The following is a 22,895-nucleotide window of genomic DNA, read 5'->3' on the forward strand; positions in this document are numbered from 1 at the left end:
AGAACAGCATATCTGCGACTGACTACCGATAACAGATATCTAATTGTCCATTTTATTGCACAGAAATTTGATTTTTTAAAAGCACCCGAAAAAAAATGATTTTGAAACCATGCGGGATGAGATGCGCCAGTGGATGGGTTAAAACGCGCATGTGCTTATCGTACTGATTTTCATTTTAATTGCCTACATTAAGGCAATTAACCGAATGTTTCAGCTGTTTCGGTCATACGAAATGAGCATGGGCGTAATGCCCCACACCGACCTCAGAAGTTTGAAGGCCCATAAAATCGTTTTAAAACCATTTTTGACGACGATTTCGTGTGGAACATAAAGAACACGAGTAAGCAGCATGGCTCATGGCTCAATTAATAATTTATCAATGTATAACAGCGACAGAAAGACTAAATTCCACCGAGCTAGAATTGCATCAAAACACGCAAAAATCGTTTTTTCGAGTTTTTCATGTATAACTAGAGAAAAATCATGAAATATATGTATCCAATGGTAATATTTTTCATTGCTTTATCGTATAGACTATTGAAAATAATCAAAATGGGGATATTTAACCTTATTCAGGGGTGGCGCGTTTTAACCCCTATGGGCGTGCTACCCCCACTTCCCCTATACGGAAAGAAAAATTGCCTATACATTCACACAAAGGGGGGCGTTTTGGCCAGTAATGGCGCATTATCCGTCTTACCCTACCAACAATAATTCAAGCATAATTTTTCATAACGACGTATGTAACAATTATGAGGATTCGAGAAATCCTTTGCAGAAAGTTGGCAAAACTTTTTCTAAAACTGTTTTAAAACTAAATCTTTTTTCAACACCTTTTTCCGCTGGCATGCGTCATTACATGACACGTAATAAGCGTGCTTCACATCAAATCTCAGTTCATTCAAATTCACTGTGAAAACGATAAAATTATACATACACCGGTATGCTGCACGCACGTCGGTTTACCATAGTGCACGATTGACGCAACTGCAGTTTTGTTTTGTTTTGCTTTTTTTGGTACATAGGTCGCTCTTAGTTCCCATATGTTAAAGCGACGTATGTAACAGTGAGACTTCAAAAATTGATTTTTAACATACGTCGATTCGTAAAAAGATTGAATTAAAGAATTTTAAGATCTGAAATCAGTAAAATCGATGCGTATTATATAAAGCCGCGTGTGATTGTCACGTTGTATTAAAAACCTCGTTTTGTTTACTTTTGTTACATACGTCGTTATGAAAAATTTTGCTTGAATTGCCTAACTTACGGTATTTACAAACGCTTTACAGGCGTCGTGGTGGCACTCCGCTATTTGTAATATAAGCATGGTTAAAGGAAAGCGTGACACAACAATCACCGTTTTCTCTCGATTCCGAGCTATTGAACGACTTTAGGCAATACTGGATTCACTCGGTATCAAGGAGTCTTCTTTGCGGTACATACTGCGTAGTTCGCCTAGCCACGTGATAAGAGAAATGACGGAATGCAGAATCCACCATTTCCCAGGGTGCTTTCAAGTATATATATCAGATTAGATTAGATTAGATCACAATCCAAGTAAAAATTTCAGATCCAAAAATCAGGAGGGGTAATGTGACGAAAACTACGTGAAGCAGTTCAGTGCATTATTTGTGTCACTAAACAATTCCCAACAATTTTCAAATAGGGTAGGAAGTTGAACTTCTATTAAAAAAAAGTTTTATCTTAAACTAATTATAATTTTGAATATATGAAATGTATTGCGACTGGCATTCCAAAAGTTTAATCTGTTTTCAGTGTTTTTCCATTAGAATGTCGAAAGATGTAAAAAATGCTCTCTCAAGTATTTACATAGTTTTCGTCGTGTCTTGTACACCACCCTTGACATTTTTTAAATATAAAAAATCCAGCATTTTCTCATCAGGTTCGAATATTATCGATCATCTCTAGTAGAAATACACAATTAATTAGTTTTAAAAATATTCACTTAAGCTTCAATCGAGCTAAATGGTAACCGGAGCTGATTGCTCCTTGCATTTCAAACTATCAACGCTCTAACCGATATTTCGTTTTAAGGATATCGAACTCACTAACGACAAAAAACAACACCCAAAGCCACTATGGGCCATGGCTATCGAAATCGCGTTTTCTCACACATAAAAGCAAAATCCGAAATGGCGTAATGAATGAAGGTACGCTCACCGTTCACAGTCATTCAAGTCTTGCGCGCTATCTTCACTGATGTATTGTAAACACAAACTTCAAAACTACCTGTTCTATTTGCGGAACCTACGTACAATCCGTTCACCTGACTGAACAAAACTAAGCCAAACTCTTGGTATGCGTGCAAAATTCATCCCAATTGTCGAGCGATACGACGAAGGAAAAAAACTTTTTTGACATTTTCCATTTTTCCTTATTTTGGCAGTCGTCTCCTGCGCTTCGGTCCGTCTACACACGCCTCAAAGGAACTCGTAGTGCCACCCTCTCTTTCGCATTTTGAAAAAATAGGGACAAAAATCCAGCCGTGAACAATTCCGAAAAAGGAATTGCGATTGTATCCGCGCACCGGTGATTGCGACGAGGAAAATTGCGACCGCAGCCGAAAATAGCTGGAATTTTTCGAAAAGTGTCCCACCCCTCAGTCGGAAAATTTGCATTGCTCATTCGCGCGAGTGAATCGGCTCTGTTGTAATCGCCTAATCGAAGATTTCGCATTGGGAAAGTCGCCGACGTTCTACGTTTGGGTAACCAACGAGTCTGAAACGAGTGAATGAATCACGACTGCGGCGACGGGGAAAAAGTAGTCGACATTTTTTCAAGTTCAAATTTTCACTTGCGAATGCCTGACCATCCGTCCATCTATTATAACACCATCAGTCAGGGCTGGTATAGATCGACCGCATTGGCATAGTGTGGAATACGGTCGAAAGTGAGTGAGAGTGAGTGTGATTTTGTGCGAATTCCTTTTTTTTACTGCTGTGCTGTGCCGTGCCGTGCCCGTGGCCCGTGAGGCGATTCGGCCAAAAAGAAAGGTAGGAGTCGAAGAGCTTTAGTGCGTGACTAAAGCAGCTGGCTGATGGTGGGAGCGCCATCGTGACTCGCTCGCAGTACAGGCCGCGTGGTGTTTGTGTGTCCGTCCGTGTACGTGCGTCCAAGGTTTATTGCGCTTGGAACGGGCAGAACGACGAACAGTTCAGGATCCTCCAACGCCTACTCCAAATCGCTGGGGCAGCGCCGACGAAGACAGCGAAGCCGTAGTCTACTATGATCGTTCTAAATTCGGACAGGTTGGTACAATTTAAGCGGAAAAATTTGGGTGCAGGTGCAATTCTTACAACGACGACACGGTGCTCTGGCTTTCGTACGAACTATTGATTTCGCGTGTTTCTTTTCAAATCATCATCATCATAGGCATGCACGGGTTGTAAAGGAGAAGTACCTAGTTCGTATGTTGTTGTTTTCGAAATATTACGAAACCATGTGTTAGCACTCAATACAGCGTATTTTGTATATTTTTTACAACATTTTACGAACTTGAATTGAACTTATAACGGAATTGAAATAAGATAAGATTTATTATTTGGGTCAAGCAACAATACCATAAAATACCTCGTCACAATTTCTGTAGGCATTTCTTGACTCTACTTTTTATAATGAACCTCTGTCTTCTTCTTCTTATTATTATTATTGGCATTACATCCCCACACTGGGACAGATCCGCCTCGCAGCTTAGTGTTCATTAAGCACTTCTACAGTTATTAACTGCGAGGTTTCTAAGCCAGGTTATATCATGAGGCTAGCACGATAATACTTTTATGCCCAGGGAAGTCGAGACAATTTCCAATCCGAAAATTGCCTAGACCGGCACCGGGAATCGAACCCAGCCACCCTCAGCATGCTCTTGCTTTGTAGCCTTGTGTCTTACCGCATGGCTAAGGAGGGCCCCCTCTATATTCATATTCAATAATGCGGTACTCACTCTCTACAAAAACATCATCTCATTATATTGTTTGACTATTTACATGTATGTTAGAATAACATAAGTATCATGATTTATTCGATCGTAAATCGTCATTTACAAAAATCTATTCAAATGATTTAGATTTAATTAGCAACTATCCAGGGAATGTGATGGTACACATTCTTCCTCAACTAAAAAGTCAAAAGCTACTGGGATTAAGTCGTTTTAAAACATGTTATGATTGAACTTAAAAAAGTAGTAGGAGTGACTTGCAACACCCATCATTTTGATATTATTTTCATAGTTTAGATTCGAGTTCGATTCTTAGTCCGGCCTAGGGTGTTTTCGGGTTGGAAACATTCTCGATTCCCTGGGCATAGTGTATCCATTGTACTTCCCACACAAGAAACATACTCATGCAATGGCGGGCTTAGAAAAGCTTTCAATTAATAACTGAGGAACTGCTAATAGCAGTTGAAAGCTTGGCCAAGTTCCAGTTGGAATGTAGAGCCATAGAAGAAGAAGAAGAAGTGATCCCTTCTAGGCATACTTTTGGGTTTCAAGTAGTTCTTGTTGTTGTCATTGGTTCCAGGTATTCTACGAGCTCTATAGAGTCAATGTCTGTGGATTCATTTCATTTATTTAGAATACATCTAAACAGATAACACTGAATCAACCATTTGACGCCACAATACACGGTTTGAGGCCGCATCTCTCCATCCTCAAATGCGCCCCACGCTCGCCAAGTCGTTTTGCACCACCTAGCTCGCTGTGCTCCACGCCGTCTCGTACCTGCCGGACCGGAAGCGAACACCATCTTTGCAGGGTTGCTGTCCGGCATTCTTGCAACATGCCCTGCCCATCGTACCCTTCCGGCTTTAGCTACCTTCTGGATACTGAGTTCGCCGTAGAGCTGGGCGAGCTCGTGGTTCATTCTTCGCCGCCACACCTCGTCTTCTTAAACGCCGCCAAAGAAGGTCCTAAGGACCGGTCTCTCGAATACTCCGAGTGCTTGCAAGTCCTCCTCGAGCATTGTCCATGTTTCATTACCGTAGAGGACAACCGGTCTTATCAACGTCTTGTACATGACACATTTGATGCGGTGGCGAATCTTTTTTGACACACGTGAATCTATTAACACACGCTAATGGCAGTTCACTCAAACCCCACATTTCCCTCCTTCTCTCATTAAAAACGCAAAAAAAAAATCTTCTAGCATAAGATCCAATGCTTGTTTTTTTTCTCCTGGATTATTTAAATGAGACGAAGGTGAACATCGATTGCAATTGAGCAACCGGTTAACTCCATTCAAAACTGAAAATCAAAATAAACTTGACTCAACATCATGGTTTAAATACCAGAACAATGATTCGCGAAAGATAAAACGTGATTCATACTTTCGTTGGATGATTAGAGAACAACAAATTATTTCTTTTGTTTGTCAAATACAATGGCAATTTCTTCCAAAAAACATTCCAAATCTTACCCAAATGCAATCCAAAACTAAACGGTGTTGAACTTCATTACTAATAAGATTTAAGAACAACCTAATAAAGATAAGAAAATCCATGCTAATCCAAATTCAATCCAAATCAAATCTAATGCAAATTCAATCCGAATCTAATTCAAATCCAATCTACATCCAATCTAATTTAATCTAATCCAAATCCAATCCAAACTCAATCCAAATCCAATCCAAATCCAATCCAAATCCAATCCAAATCCAATCGAAATCCAATCCAAATCCAATCCAAATCCAAATCCAAATCCAATCCTAATCCAATAAAAATTCAATCCAAATTCAATCCAAATCAAATCCAAATCCAATCCTAATCAAATCCAAATCCAATCCAAAGCCAATCCAAATCCAATCCAAATCCAATCCAAATCCAAATCCAATCCAAATCCAATCCAATCCAAACCCAATCCCAACCAACCAATCCAAACCAATCCAAACCAAACCAATCCAAACCAAACCAACCAAACCAATCCAAACCATTCCAAATCCATTCCAAACCACCCAAACCAATCCAAACCATTCCAAACCATTCCAAACCACCCAAACCAATCCAAACCAATCCAAACCAAACCAATCCAAACCAATCCAAACCAATCCAAATTAAACCAAACCAATCCAAACCAAACTCAATCCAAATCCAAACCAATCCAAATTCAACCAAACCAATCCAAACCAATCCAAACCAATCCAAACCAATCCAAACCAATCCAGATCCAACCAACCAAACCAATCCAAACCAATCCAAACCAATCCAAACCAATCCAAACCAATCCAAACCAATCCAAACCAATCCAAACCAATCCAAACCAATCCAAACCAACCAAACCAATCCAAACCAATCCAAATCCATTCCAAACCAATCCGAATCCAAACCAATCCAATCAAACCAATCCAAACCATTCCAAACCAATCCAAACCAATCCAAACCCAATCCAAACCAATCCAAACCAATCCAAACCAATCCAAACCAATCCAAACCAATCCAAACCAATCCAAACCAAACCAATCCAAACCAAACCAATCCAAACCAAACCAAACCAATCCAAACCAATCCAAACCGATCCAAACCAATCCAAATCAAATCCAAACCCAATCCAAATCCAATCAAACCAATCCAAACCAATCCAAACCATATCCAAACCAATCCAAACCAATCCAAACCAATCCAAACCAATCCAGATCCAACCGAGTCCAATCCAAACCAATCCAAACCAATCCACATCCAATCCAAACCAATCCAATCCAAACCAAACCAATCCAAACCAATCCAAACCAATCCAAACCAATCCAAACCAATCCAAACCAAACCAATCCAAACCAATCCAAACCAAACCAATCCAAACCAATCCAAACCAATCCAAACCAATCCAAACCAAACCAATCCAAACCAATCCAAACCAATCCAAACCAATCCAAACCAATCCAAACCAATCAAAACCAATCCAAACCAATCCAAACCATTCCAAATCCATTCCAAACCAATCCAAACCAATCCACATCCAATCCAAACCAATCCAATCCAAATCCAAACCAATCCAAACCAATCCAAACCAATCCAAACCAACCAAACCAATCCAAACCAATCCAAATTCAATCCAAACCAATCCAAACCAATCCAAACCAATCAAAACCAATCCAAACCCAATCCAAACCATCCAAATCCATTCCAAACCAATCCAAATCCAATCCAAACCAAACCAAACCAATCCAAACCAATCCAAACCAATCCAAACCAATCCAAACCAATCCAAATCCAACCAAACCAATCCAAACCAATCCAAACCAATCCAATCCAAACCAATCCAACCAATCCAAACCAATCCAAATCCAATCCAAACCAATCCAAACCAATCCAAACCAATCCAAATCCAAACCAATCCAAGTCCCATCCAAACCAATCCAAACCAATCCAAACCAATCCAAACCAATCCAAACCAATCCAAACCAATCCAACCAATCCAATCCACATGCAATCCAAACCAATCCAAACCAATCCAAATCAAACCAAACCAATCCAAACCAATCCAAACCAATCCAAACCAATCCAAACCAATCCAAACCAATCCAAACCAATCCAAACCAATCCAAACCAATCCAAACCAATCCAAACCAATCCAAACCAATCCAATCCAATCCAAACCAATCCAAACCAATCCAAACCAATCCAAATCCAATCCAAACCAATCCAAATCCAATCCAAACCAACCAAACCAATCCAAACCAATCCAAACCAATCCAAACCAATCCAAATCCAATCCAAACCAATCCAAACCAATCCAAACCAATCCAAACCAATCCAAACCAATCCAAACCAATCCAAACCAATCCAAACCAATCCAAACCAATCCAACCAATCCAAACCAATCCAAATCCAATCCAACATAAAGCCAATCGAAATCAAATTTAAACCATCCAAACCAATCCAAACCAATCCAAACCAATCAAACCAATCCAAACCAATCCAAACCAATCCAAACCAATCCAAATCCAATCCAAATCCAATCCAAATCCAATCCAAATCCAATCAAAATCCAATCCAAATCCAATCCAAATCCATTCCAAATCCATTCCAAATCCAATCCAAATCCAATCCACATCCAATCCAAATCCAATCCAATCCAAATCTAAATTCAATCCAAATCCAATCCAAATCCAATCCAAATCCAATCCAAATCCAATCCAAATCCAATCCAAATCCAATCCAAATCCAATCCAAATCCAATCCAAATCCAATCCAAATCCAATCCAAATCCAATCCAAATCCAATCCAATATAAAGCCAATCGAAATCAAATTTAAATCCATTCCAAATCCAATCCAAATCCAATCCAAATCCAATCAAAATCCAATCCAAATCCAATCCAAATCCAATCCAAATCCAATCCAAATTCAATCCAAATCCAATCAAAATCCAATCCAATCCAAATTCAAACCCATTCCAAATCCAAATTCAATCCAAGTCCAATCCAAATCCAATCCAAATCCAATCCAAATCAAATATAAAGCCAATCAAAATCCAATCCAAATCCGTACATTTAATCCAACTTTTAGTTTCGCTTATAGTACACCTTGAACCATTTGCCATCAACCAAACATCAAACTAATCTTACGCATAATAAATTCTAACTTACCAATAGCTTTGTAAAATCCGGCAACCTCATTAATTTTTCAAATCCCAAGATATCTGCTCCTATAGGTAATCCCGCTATGGCTACTAAGTCAGTACATTCCAAGATAAATTTGTAGATTATACATTTGGTTTTCAAACAGTTCAGTATTGAATATTTCTCCATTTTTCTCAGCTTTCGTTATATCATAGCTCAACTGGTAGTCTCATGTACGTCGCCAAGTGGCTTCATGAAATCTAAATTTGTTTTAATCAAAATCAATGCTCGCACTTTGAATTTATGAAATTTTCTAGATAGTAAACCATTTTCCGTTGGTCTTCCATACGCACCTTGTAGTTTCACAAACTACAATACCTTTCAGACACGCCTTACAGTTTTCTAACCCACAAACCATTTTCACCTATCTTCCAGATGCGCATTATAATTTTGCAAACCACAAACCAATTTCTTACGGTCTTCCAGGCGAGGCTTTGATGTTCTTCAAACCATAAACCATTTTTCAGCGGTCTTTCAGACGCGCCACCACAAACCATTTTCCGAAGGACTTCGAGATGCGTCTTGTGATTTAGCAAACCCCAAACCATTTTCCGACGGTCTTCGAGACGCGTCTCGTGATTTAGCAAACCCCAAACCGTTTTCCGACGGTCTTCGAGACGCGTCTTTTGATTTAGCAAACTGAAATATATCACTCATCACAATTTAACCACTTGAATTCAACTCACCTCATGAAATCAGCGACAGGATCCAAAAAATAGACTGACAGGATTTCCAAAATGTGTGGCCCTAAATGGCCGAAACGTATTTATGATAGCGGAGGTCTGACTAGTAGAGGCAAAGTCATGGTTTGCTGCTCGCCGATTGACACGCTTATGTGTGAATCTATTAACACACGCTGAAGGCATTTTACTCAAACCCCACACACATGGGCTGGGGCTATCTGCGGAATCTATAGATTTCGGTAGCGTCGTGTTCAAACAAATAGTCAAGTCGCCTTATTAACCTCAATAACCTCCACACTATTGCGCCAATCGTAGCCAAGGTACTGAGGATCGGAGATCCGATTGCCGTACGATCAAAACTCGGCTGGTGAGTCTAACACAGTAAACGTCAGCAATCAGTACGTCATCAGTAATTTGATAAAGAAGCTTTGCGCTTTGAAGGAGTCTGCCGTTGAAGTATCGCACCTCTATCAGCGGTACTCAACCTTTTCAGCTAGCAACAAATAGGTTTCGGTGGAGACAGTCGAATAATTTACCATCAGCTACAAATTTGAGATGCCCACAAGCAACTGTAGTCCTCCATAGTCTTGGAGGATTTCTTATACTGTTCACGATCCATGAAAAGATGTTGGTTCAAGACTTGTGGTGAACCAGATGCGGATAGGTTAAAGATAAAGTAGACAGCGCGATGCAGAAATGAAACCGTCGGGTAGAACTATTGTCGCAAGTAGCCGCTATCCAAATTCCTCGCTGCTTTGTATCAAGCTTCCTACGTTCCCAGGAATGTGTAAGCATTACATCCAACAAAAAGGCAGTTTCTTATTAATAAAATGTTGTAGATGCTAGTCTTGGGTTAGTTAGCCGAAAAACTCGCGGCTTGAACACGCAGTTTCTTCAACCACGGATTGTTTATATCAGTAATCAGCAGGGGTTGTTGCTTTAGATAACGCGGTAGACGGACTCGGGTTAATGAGACGCGCTCAAAACATGATTTTAGCCACTGTGCGATGGTGGAAATCGTCATAACCCGGTTTGTTACACATCTTTGGAATAGGGTAGTTAATGGCCCAAATTGGACCAACCCGAATTTAAGTTTGTCGCTAAATTGGAGGCACTAATGTGCTCTGTAAATTGTTGAGTCAGTAAACATCAACTCTAAAGTGAGTTGCTTGATGGTCGGAGTTGGATCAATATCTGGTAATTTTTAGGAAGAATCCGTAATGAGCTCTGAAGACATTAGAGACATTCTTCTCAAATCATCTAATGCCAACCAAATTTTTAAAAATATGTTTAAGCTTTTCAAATCTCATAGATCTCAATGAAGAAGTCAAACTGTATTACCTAATATTCAATGGCTTTGCTTTGTTTAACTTACACGTACACGTTTCTGGTTTGCTGAGATTCGAAACTTCGCTAAGTCAAATGCAACCGAAATGATCTTTTTCGGATCACATGAACATTTTCTGAATAAAACAAGCAAAATTATCAAAATTAGAGATGAGCCAGACAATAATAATAATCTTGAATCTATACCAAAGACATACTACTTTTTCCTAGAATCAATTATTAGAGCAAAATAATTCTTCAGAATTTGGTACCAAATCCTGTATAAGAATTGGGCATTTGCGAAAATGCTAGTTTCTAATACAAATATTGTATGAGATCGGGGTCCCGTAGCGTAGTTGGCTACACGTTCGCCTTACAAGCGAATGGTCATGGGTTCGATTCCCAGGGCCCCCCCCTCCACCAAACCCTCGTCAGTCGCCGGATGCGCAGCCCATACGGTGGCGTTTGGGGTACGCGCCTTACCATCACTGCTGCCTGATAACGGCTGACAACTTGTTCTTCTCGGAGGCATTCCTCCAACGTTACCCGGATAAATGGCAACCGAACAATGCAATGATCAATGGATACACACGACATGGACAAACGGACACAATGGACTCACGGCGAGATGGACTGGCACCGACAACAATAATGGTAATGGAAATCTAAAAGTAGATTCTGTGTGGATTCTGTACAGCAGAATACCACAGTAGATCTCGGCACAGTAACGGTTAAGTAACACAGAGTGCCTAACAAATAAAGAAAAGAATAAAAAAAAATGTATGAGACCTTACAATTTCGCAATCTTTTCTTACATTATTTGTTTGAGAGCTTACAATTTTTATGGAAAGAAAACGAAGGAAAATAAAAGAAGAAAGATGGAAAAAGAAATAAGAAAAAATCAAGTTCTGAAACGTTTCCAGAAAGCTCCTTGTACAAACTTCCTCGGTTGTAGCATGGTGTACGTAACCAAACAAACCCCCATTATTGTATACTCCCATTGGTCTACGATAAGCACATCACTGTTCATGTTCACTGCCACGTCCATCCTAATGGCGTGTCACGTACCGACGTTCGTGAAGAAAAACAACCGCAGTCACCAACCACCCCCTGGCTCTGCGGGCATGCCGCACCTAGGACCACCACCACCGTCACATCGTTCGATCGGTGGCAGGGTATAGGGAAACGTGGAATACGAAGAAAACACAAAACAGTGTTGTGTGTGTCTCTCTAATTTTATATCGATTTTCGCATGAACTCTCGCGGATGAGGCCGTACTGTAAGTAAACCGCACGATGATGACGAAGTCACACTCGGTTTTGTGGTCGATGATGTTGTTGTTGTTGTTGTTGTTGATGATGATGATGAAGATGAGAGCCAACATGTGCGACCAGATATTTCGCACCGCATAACTTTGCCAAAACGTGCATACTATTGCTACGTATCCGGCTGTACGCGCCTAATAATTATTATAGACTGGTTGAACTGTAGTTCGGAAGTATGTACAGTACATATGCTGCTTTCACTTTTCCCTACTCGGGTGATCTAATGAACGGTGTTTTTCTTTAGAAAAAGCATGCGGAAAGCGGAGCATATTCGAATATCCATTTATGGTTCATGATGAACACTTGATCTTTCATACTATCAAAAGATTAGTTAGGCATTTAGCAAGAATTGCAGAATTCGCTGTCTAATAATCACAACAAGCCTTAGAAACAAGTTAATCGCAACCTGAGATCTGATTTATGGAGATTGTAGCAGGTTAACACAGTTTATTTAAAAGTATAAGATTGCTAATGTCGTTCCTGTTCCCGTGACTATCAGGGGAGAACAGTTCATAATGCATCCCTGGGGCAAAATGGCCTCAGTCATTAAACCACTCATATAATCGGTTGTAACACATTTATGAACGCATATTACCATTACAATTCATAATTAGTTATCCATTAATGAGCTCCATTGTAAAAATAAACAAAATCCTTTCATATTAACTCAAATTTAACAATTTTCGATTCTTCCACCTCACCCGTAAGATTGTAGTTCAATCCATTCAGGAAAATCAAACAACCATGCGTTCACCATTATTTAACATGCAATTGAGTCATTTTACACCACCATCTGGGCGTTTTGCCCCAGGCCTATTATCAAAACATTTTTTTAAATTCGTTAGGAAGTCATGAAAATCTTATTGTTTTGAATAAGAGATCATTGTGAAATGTAGTTGGGTTTGTAAATTTTGCATCTACACTTTAAATGGTTCGGTATTCTTGTTCATATTGGTGAAAACATCGAAAAAGCTTAAGGGGTGTATTTTGGACCGTTTTCACCTAAATAGCTGCTGTTGTCTTTCTGCCACAGATTTTTTATCTAAGAACTTTATTTTATTCGGCAGAAAATCTAAATGTTCCCGTGAGGGTCTATTGCAATGTTTCTTCACACATTCCGAATAAGTGCCCACCTTTGAGGGCAGTTTATAGATTTCGATGCGAGTAATCTCCATTGGTGTCATCAAATTCCATGCCTTTGTGACGGAAGCTTTTAAAGCGTTAATATTGGGGTGAACTCTTTCACAGGCCTTAGTATGAATATTCGCCCATCTCGAATAATCAAGGGGATTCTGATCTGGACTGATGGGTCTAATCAGAGTTGTGTGTGTGTGTGTGTCATCCTCTATCCCTCACCCAGCTGGGGGTGTTGGTCAAGTAGTACTACGAATAATTTGATCATATCTCATGCTCCGTAATGGTGCCCTTTTCGTTATGAAGACTAGTGCTGAAAAAAGGAATCACTGCGCTGAAGCAAAAAGATTGTCTTCAGGGAGTGTATGGGATGGGGATGCACTAGCTAGCCATAACAGGAACAGCAAAACATCACAAGGACGCCCTTATTCGTACTGACTACTCAGGGAGTAGAAGGTCGAGAAGAGCCACCGCTGCCAACTAAAGCGTGAACCGGATACCTGGGACTCCCACAATATCCGCGGCAATAGTAGCAAACGATGCCCTGTACGTATTTAATTTGCAATATATAAAGTAACGAAAATATAATACAAATGAGGTATCAAAAATATAATACAATTAACACTCTAATTCCCAAGATCGCCTTTAGACTTATGTTTTAGTTTTCAAATAACTTTAATCCATAATTCATTTAGTTGATATTGAAGTCAATCGATGTGTATTTGAAAGTATCTTGAAGCTTAATCAAAAAATCATAGCAATTTTTATGAAATCTTTATTTCGTGAGTTGGTTTTATTTTTATATTTTAGTGTTCAAATTCGTATTACTTTAATTAGTGAAATATTTGTGGTTAGTATTCTTCTACAATTAATCCGATATCATAAAGAGCTTAAAAGATACATAATACTCTTGGTATGATGGAAATTATGTCCAAGTATGAAAAACTATTGCAGCAAAATTCTTAAAATTCAATGAATTTGACAAAAAAAGGAAGTAAAAATATGGTTTCGAGCGAATACGGACATTTGGGTCTTAGAGGGTTAAAGGAAATAATTGGAACTTTCTCACCAGATTCAAGCGTCCGTTGTATTCTTCTCCATCAACCAGCTGCGCAATTCAGCAGGATACGTCATCAACGACGACCACAGAAACGATTTTCCGGCGATTTTAAATGGATGGTAGTATAAGTTAAGAAGTTCGTCCGGACGCGAAACACTATTCATATTCATCACGTTCACATTCGCACAACACGCAGGAACGCCTTTTTTATGTAAACATGTAAACTAAACTCAATTCGCGTCTTTGAAATCAAATATACATTAAAATTCGAAAAATTGAGACAGGAAAACCAAATTAAGCCAACCGCACCCGTCGATTGCTGCGATCTTTTTTTCACTGATGGGTCTAATCAGAGTTAGGGTAACCGTACCCTTAGTGGAGGTAGCACCAATAGTGGAGGTAGTGGGGTTTTAATGAGATTTATCATATTTATACACTTTACGAAGGTTTCAGTTGATACATCGTGCTTTAAATATCCTTTTAAATGCAACTTATCTAAAGATTTCGCTTGATAAACTATTGAAAACAATGATTTTCCTTAACAAAATTGACTCCCTTGCACCTATAGTGGTGCAACTGTACCAATAGTGGCGAGTCTCATTAGAAACCAATTGATAGCACCACTATGGGAACCAAAATTAATTTTTACCGCCACTAAAGGAACAGTGGTGCATAGTGGTGCAAGCAATATTTGGCAATTGTTGATGTAAAATGACATCTTTCTCATTTTTGTTAGCAAATTCATTAGTTTATCTATTGGCTAAGATATTAAAACTGTATATTTCCCATAATTATCAATTTTTTAAAAATATCTTGTTTTGAGGATCTACTAATACCTCCACTATTGGTACCGTTACCCTATCCTAAAAAAAACTGCTGTTTCATTTTCACAATTTGTAATAATTAGATAAAATTTATTCAGTGAGTGAAACTAACAGATGCATGTTTGAGCTTTCAAAATGTCACTTCAATCTGTGTGCACCATAATAAACGCGGGCACGTGCACAGCAAACACGCCGGCATGTATGTCACGCTGCCTGATCAAAGACAGATAACTGAAATGATACCAAACTAAGTTATCCTTATTATCATTTTGATATTTAGTTATCAACCATGTGATTAACTGATAACTGAATAATAACAAATTTAAATATCAATTCAAACTTGCCATTTTATTTAAAATTTCGCATCGTTCAGATATCATGCCAAGCATTCTACTCTTTCAAACAAACTAACTCATCGGAACAACTTCTCGAGAGACATATTTTATGGTGAATGGTCAACTCAATATGTTCAATGCGAGGCAAAACTCTATGTAACCAATTAAAAGCTACAATTTTTTCTTTAATCAAATTTACCATACAGATAAGGATTAAGATTAATCCCGCTTTCCATTCTCACCATAATGGCGGATGCTATAAAGAGTGTGACAAGAACTGTTTCCGAACACTGGACTAAAATGTCCGTTAAACAGACGATGATTTTCCCCGTTTACCACCGATATCTATTGATTTGTTCATTGCTCTGTCAACAAAGAATTTGTGCAAGAGTTTAAGTTTTCTTATTTGTTTTATACTACGCTTATTAAATTTACTTTCATTTCAGGTTTCTTTGAATAATGAAATATGAAAACCATACGTTGTAGTTGAATTAGTACTTAACATGGCCTTGCAACTCCCGGAACACATGATCCAAGGACATGTGCTCATTCAGAAATGGTGAATACTCGCTTAACTTTTCAAAAGGACCTAAGTAACATTTTTTTCATGAATTAATTTGAGTACTGCAATCAAAAGCTTTCATGTTGTTTTGTTGATTGCGCTATTCAAATTAATTCATGAAAAAAATGTTACTTAGGTCCTTTTGAAAAGTTAAGCGAGAATATTCTTGACTAACCGCCTACTTTGCAGGACAACGTCCATATATAAAATGAGTTTGCATTTGCTTTGAGGCAATACCTATATTCACGAACAGCAATGTAGGTAATTCGTCTTGAGATCGTTCAGCGAAAAATTCAAATGAGAATAACGGATATATTAGAAATTGTTTTTATTTCTGCAGCTCGGCAAAAATCCGCACAGCCGTGCGCCAGCAAAATAAAAAACTGATATTCCGGGAAAAATAGCGTTTGTTAACTGATTTTCGGCAAATTATTTGCTGATTATCAGCAATTTTGACAGAAATCTCGGCAAAAAACATGTTTGCTGGGGCACGGCTGTGCGATTCTCGGTAAAAGTTCAATATTTTGCTGAGATCCCGGTAAAAAAAATTAAGTGTATGCAACGACGTGATTTGGAGAAAACAATCATGCTCGCGATCATGAAGTCGATCTAGAGTGCGACGCTGCAATATGCTCACCTATGACAGTTTGAATCATGGTTTGAACGCAAAATACAAACCCGGGAAAGATCGTCATCTCCAGTCAAACCTCCATGAGTCGATAGTTAACCGATTCAATACGGATGGGTCATATATGACCCAAGACGAAAATCAGCTGTCAAAAATCAGTTTTAAGAGATAGAGCCTTGCTTTCTTCAGCAAAAATGTTCAAAATTAATTGTTCCATCCAGGAAAAATATTGCCCAGGTCAGGTTACGGGCTTAAGGATGATCTAGAGCATCCAAACCATCCTTGAGTCTTAATTTTGATGTTCTAAGGAATCAACACAGTTTTTTAACATAATCTGATTAAATAATTAAATGGCAATGCTTCTTGATAATATCCGGCGCCTGTCCAGCGATATAACAGATCTTTTCCAATATCTACGATACTCCAAACAGTTCTTGAATTCAGATCGTAATATTCAAATCGGTCAACAAAAAGATCTACGATGTCCCCACTAGTTTAATGAGTTGGAATAGCTCCAGGGTTACTCATTACACCATTACAGACACACAAGAGAATTCGTTCGAATTCTACGACACTCCAACCTTTCCTTGAGCTCAGATCTTAATATTCAAATCGATCACTATGAAGACCTTCGATGTCACCACTAGTTTTATGAGTTGGAATAGCTCCAGGGTTCCTTATTACACCATTACAGACACACTAGAGAATTCGTTCGCTTGGGACCCTCCTTAGCCGTGCGGTAAGATGCGCGGCTACAAAGCAAGACCATGCTGAGGGTGGCTGGGTTCGATTCCTGGTGCCGGTCTAGACAATTTTCGGATTGGAAATTGTCTCGACTTCCCTGGACATAAAAGTATCATCGTGTTAGCCTCATGATATACGAATGCAGAAATGGTAACTTGGCTTAGAAACCTCGCAGTTAATAACTGTGGAAGTGCTTAATGAACACTATGCTGCGAGGCGGCAACGTCCCATTGGGGGATGTAATGCCAACGAAGAGAGAAGAGAGAGAATTTGTTCGACATCTACGACACTTCAAACACTCCTTGAGCTCAGATCTTAATATTCAAATCGATCAACATGAAGATCTTCGATGTTCCCACTAGTTTTATGAGGCGGAATAGTTCCACGGTTCCTCATTACACCATTACAGACACACTAGAGAATTCGTTCGACATCTACGACTCTTCAAACACTCCTTGAGCTCAGATCTTAATATTCAAATCGATCAACATGAACACACCACAAAATTCTTTCGACATCTAGGGCACTCCCAACTATCCTTGAGTACAGATCTTAATATTCAAATCGATCAACATGAAGATCTTCGATGTCCCCACTAGTTAAATGAGTTGGAATAGCTCCAGGGTTACACATTACACCATCACAGACACACTAGAGAATTCGTGCGAATTCTACGACACTCCAAACTTTCCTTGAGCTCAGATCTTAATACTCAAATCGATCAACATGATGATCATCGTTGTCCCCACTAGTTTTATGAGTTGGAATAGCTCCAGGGTTCCTCATTACACCATTACACACTAGAGAATTCGTTCGACATCTACGACACTTCAAACACTCCTTGAGCTCAGATCTTAATATTCAAATCGATCAACATGAAGATCTTCGATGTTCCCACTAGTTTTATGAGGCGGAAAAGCTCCACGATACCTCGCAACACCATTTCAAACACACCCAGAGCCGGATGTAGGGGGGGGGGGTCAGGGGGGTCGTGACTCCGAGCCCCCATAAATCTTATGTAACAAAACCAACCTTTTTTATACATTTTGGGGCCCCCACCAACTGTCGGTCTCGGGACCCCCTTCCGGCTTAATCTGGCCCTGGACACACCACAGAATTCGTTCGACATCTACGGCGATCCCAACTATCCTTGAGAACAGATCTTAATATTCAAATTGATCAACATGAAGATCTTCGATAACCCTACTCGTTTTATAAGTTGAATTGCTACGGGGTTCCTCACTACACCATTACAGACACACTGGAGAATTCGTTCGACATCTACGGCACTCCAAACTCTCCTTGAGCTCAGATGTTAATATCCAAATCGATCGATATGAAGATATTCGATGTCCCTACTAGTTTTATGAGTTGGAATAGCTCCAGGGTTCCTCATTACACCATTATAGACACACCACACAATTCGTTCGACTCATGCGACACTCCAAACTGTCCTAGAGTACAGATCTGAATATTCAAAATGATCGACATGGAGATTATCGATGTCTAAACTATTTTTATGAGTTGTAATAGGTCCATGGGATTTCGTTACACCATTATAGACACACCACAGAATTCGTTTGACATCTACGACACTCCAAACTGTCTTTGAGCTCAGATCCTAATATTCAAATCGATCAACATGAAGATCTTTGAAGTCTCCACTATTTTTATGAGTTGAATGAAATAGCTCCACGGGACTTCGTTACACTATTATAGACACACAACAGAATTCGTTGTACATCTACGACACTCCAAACTGTCCATAAGTACAGATCTTAATATTCAAATCGATCAACATGAAAATCTACGACATCCCATCTATTTTTATGAGTTGGAATAGCTCCACTTCGTTACATCATTAGAGACCTTGTTACATCATTATAGACACATTATAGAATTCGTTGAACATGTACGACAATCCAAACCGTTCATGAGCCCAATTCTTGATATTCAAATCGATGAACAAGAAGATGTACGATAATCAAGCATGAATTTACCGCCAAAAAATTATATGGCGAAGGACATCTGCGGAAGATCCATATAGTACGTCATGCAGAACTATTACCATTTTTAACACCCCTCTACCCTTTGTCACACTTCTTGTAATGAACCTCTAGTTTTTTTTATTAATCGTCATGCTGCCCAGACCTCCCCCATCCCAGTAAGGATGTGACGTACTTTGTAAATGGCCACCTTACACAAATTTCATAAAAAATAAGGGCATTTCTCGAAAAAAAATGACCTGTTACCAGTCTACTAAATATTTCTTCAATGAAGAAGATTATTATTGAGAAACTTAACTATTGATTCCTTTTGGTACACTGCTTTCAAAAAGTTTACTCCTAGTGTACTGCATGTTTAAAGCAGTGCACCAGAGCTTATCATGTCGATTCGAGAGTTTTACTAAAGCGTCTTCTGTTGACGATCTCGCAGAATCACATCAAATGGTTACAGACTGACTGTAATATCATGATACATCTTGGTGGTTTCATTACTTATATAAATGGTAAGCATATCGTATAAAATGTATAATATGTATAATAAGTATGAAGCAAGTAAGTATGAGAGTACCAACGGGGTGCAACCTACTCTAATTCTGATCGATTAAGGAGTAGCAATAATTCACATGTACAGCCGGTCATCGAGGGACGCTGTGATCCCCGTAGACCAAGCTTTATTCTATAACACTATTGACTATAAATGAAACGAAAAAAATGTGGATGCGATGTTTGTGATCATAATACAGACAGACTCTCTACATCTCGATGTTCTATATCTCGATATATCTCCCTATGTGGATGGTTTCCTTAGTCTCTTCAATCTACACACATTTGGGCTTTCTACATCTCGATAACCTCCCTATCTTGATGGGTTCTGATCATATTTTGTTTAGGAATCACACTCCTTATGTCGATATGTTCAAATTTTTAGGCTACTAGACCATTTTCGGACACGGCAAATGCTGGGTAAAGCGTACCATTGCACTATGGTCCAGGATACAGATTTACGCGGAAAGATGAATTTTACGCCAAAACTATATTTTTTAGAAAAAACTGTTGTTCTACAAAATTTTTCCAAATAGTAAGGCCATCATTATGGTTCTACCAAAAAATAGGGTGGCCCATCATATAAAAAAAAATAGAAAATATTTTTTTTATTTCTCATAATATTGACATATTATGTTCTACAAAGTTGTAGCGCAGCTAATTCCAATCAATTTTGCTAAAAAAACTTTTTCTGTAGCTCTTAAGTTGGCTGATTTAGAGCAATTTTACCTAATTGGATTAGGGTGTACCTCAAAAAACAGGATTTTGATCTAACTTTTCTTGTTTCAGATTTCTCGAAAAAGTCGGCTTCAGGTGACTTTTAGAGCTAAAAAAATGCAACTTTTGATGGGTAAATATGCCCAATATCTTTTTCCGATCAAAAGTTATAATCGTTTTTTGTCAAAATTACATTTTTTTTTTCATAAGTTGATATCTCCGGTTAGGGCAGACCAAAAAAAATATATTTACACGGCATCCGAAAGAGAAATTTATATCCTTTATTATTTCAAAAAATTGGGGATATGTTATTTTTTAATTTCAAGTTTCACCAATTTTACTAAAAACTTGTTTTTTCAATAAAAATTGATATAACTCGACAACGGAAGAAGATACAGACGATATTCTCATAGCAAAACACGCATTTTGAAAAGCCCCAAAAGTCATCAGAAGGTGACATCCGTGAAAATAAAAATGAAATGAGCAGATCATAAATCTTGTTTTTTGAGGGACACCCTAATCCTGGTAAGTAAAATTACTCTAAACAAGTGAGCTTAAGAGCTACATAAAAAGTTTATATAGCAAAGTTGATTGGAAAAAGCTGCGCTACAACTTTGTAGAACATTTTACGTCAATATTCCGCAAAATAAAAAATGAAGATTTTACATTTTTATAAAATAACCCACCCTATTTTTCGGTAACTCTATAATAAGGGCCCAAGTATCCAGAAAAACTTTGTAGAACAAATTTTGTTTCTTAAAAGTATGCTTCAGACCGAAAATGCAGCTTTTCTCGTAAATCTTGCAATACGATGATAATGATAAAACTTATAAAAAGTGTTAGAGCTGTAGATTTTTTATTTTTCATTTCTCACGAATGTCATCTTCTGAAGACTTTTGAGGCTTTTCAAAACGCGTGTTTTGCTATAAGAATATCGTCTGTATCTTTTTCCGTTGTCGAGTTATATTAATTTATTTGAAAAACATGATTTTAGTAAAATTGGTAAAACTTAAGATAAAAAATAACATATCCCCAATTTTTGACATAATAAATAATATTAATTTATCTTTCAAATGCCGTGTAAACATATTTTTTGGTCTGCCCTAACTGGAGATATCAACTTATGAAAAAATGTAATTTTGACAGAAAACGATTATAACTTTTGATCGGTAGAAGATATTGAGCACATTTACCCATCAAAAGTTGCATTTTTTTTTAGCTCTAAAAGTCACCTGAAGACGACTTTTTCGAGAAATCTAAAACAAAAAATGTAGATCAAAAATACTGTTTTTTGAGGTACACCCTAATCCAATTAGGTAAAATTGCTCTAAATCAGCCAACTTAAGAGCTACAGAAAAAGTTTTTTTAGCAAAATTGATTGGAATAAGCTACGCTACAACTTTGTAGAACATAACATGTCAATATTCCAAGAAATAAAAAAATATTTTTTAATTTTTTTTATATGATGGGCCACCCTATTTTTTGGTAAAACCATAATGATGGCATTACTATTTGGAAAAATTTTGTAGAACAACAGTTTTTTCTAAAAAATATAGTTTTGGCGTAAAATTCATCTTTCCGCGTAAATCTGTATCCTGGACCATAGTGCATTGGTACTTCGCGTACCTGAAGGAATAAAATAGACCCCATCTCGCGGTCCTTAGCCTCTTACCCAGCAACTCCTATCCCTACCTCCCCGCGGTGCTGGCCGGGATACGAGCAACCTTAGGGAAGATCGGGTAACCAACCCCGGTGGGAACTATGGTCGTATGCTGACAGGGAAGGGGGGGTTTGCTCCTCTCCGGAGGTGCAAATCTTATTGAGCGTCTGTTCTCCATGTCAGGATCGGCTCACAACAGCGTCTGTTCTCCATGTTAGGGGCGGCTGATCATCGTCCGAGTGCCAGTGCCAGGACTCTAAGTAAAACTGTGCACCATGGTCCACCGGAAATAAGGAGGAATGGACCTCCGGAAATTTAGGGGGTTTGGTGTCAGGCCCTGCAAGCCAGCCTTTAAAAATCATAAGCAACGAACAATCAACAAGAGAGTACGGACCGGAACCATCGGCGAAGACCACTGCGAAGAAAAGGGACTAGCGATTGGAAACTCGGTTCGTGGAACTGCAAATCTCTCAACTCTCAAATCATCAACACGCATACTCGCCGATGTGCTCAAGGACCGTGTATACGGCATCGTAGCACTGCAGGAGGTTTGTTGGAAGGGATCAATGGTGCGAACGTTTAGAGGTAATCATACCATCTACCAGAGCTGCGGCAACACACACGAGCTGGGAACAGCTTTCATAGTGATGGGCGATATGCAAGGCGCGTGATCGGGTGGTGGCCGATCAATGAAAGAATGTGCAGGTTGAGGATCAAAGGCCG

At 38.7% G+C, this 22,895-nt stretch overlaps 1 protein-coding gene across 1 annotated transcript in view; it reads left to right on the forward strand.

Moving 5' to 3' along the window:
- Positions 1-2,424: 2,424 nt before the first annotated feature.
- Positions 2,425-22,895, forward strand: part of LOC134207190 (ubiquitin carboxyl-terminal hydrolase Usp2-like) — a 66,645-nt gene continuing 46,174 nt past the window's right edge. Inside the window, exon 1 of the mRNA XM_062682916.1 lies at positions 2,425-3,269. The gene's annotated coding sequence lies outside the window, so the exon portion shown is untranslated. The remainder of the gene's footprint in view (positions 3,270-22,895) is intronic.

The sequence above is a fragment of the Armigeres subalbatus genome, chromosome 1 (genome assembly GCF_024139115.2).
Source record: "Armigeres subalbatus isolate Guangzhou_Male chromosome 1, GZ_Asu_2, whole genome shotgun sequence".
NCBI lineage: Eukaryota > Metazoa > Arthropoda > Insecta > Diptera > Culicidae > Armigeres > Armigeres subalbatus.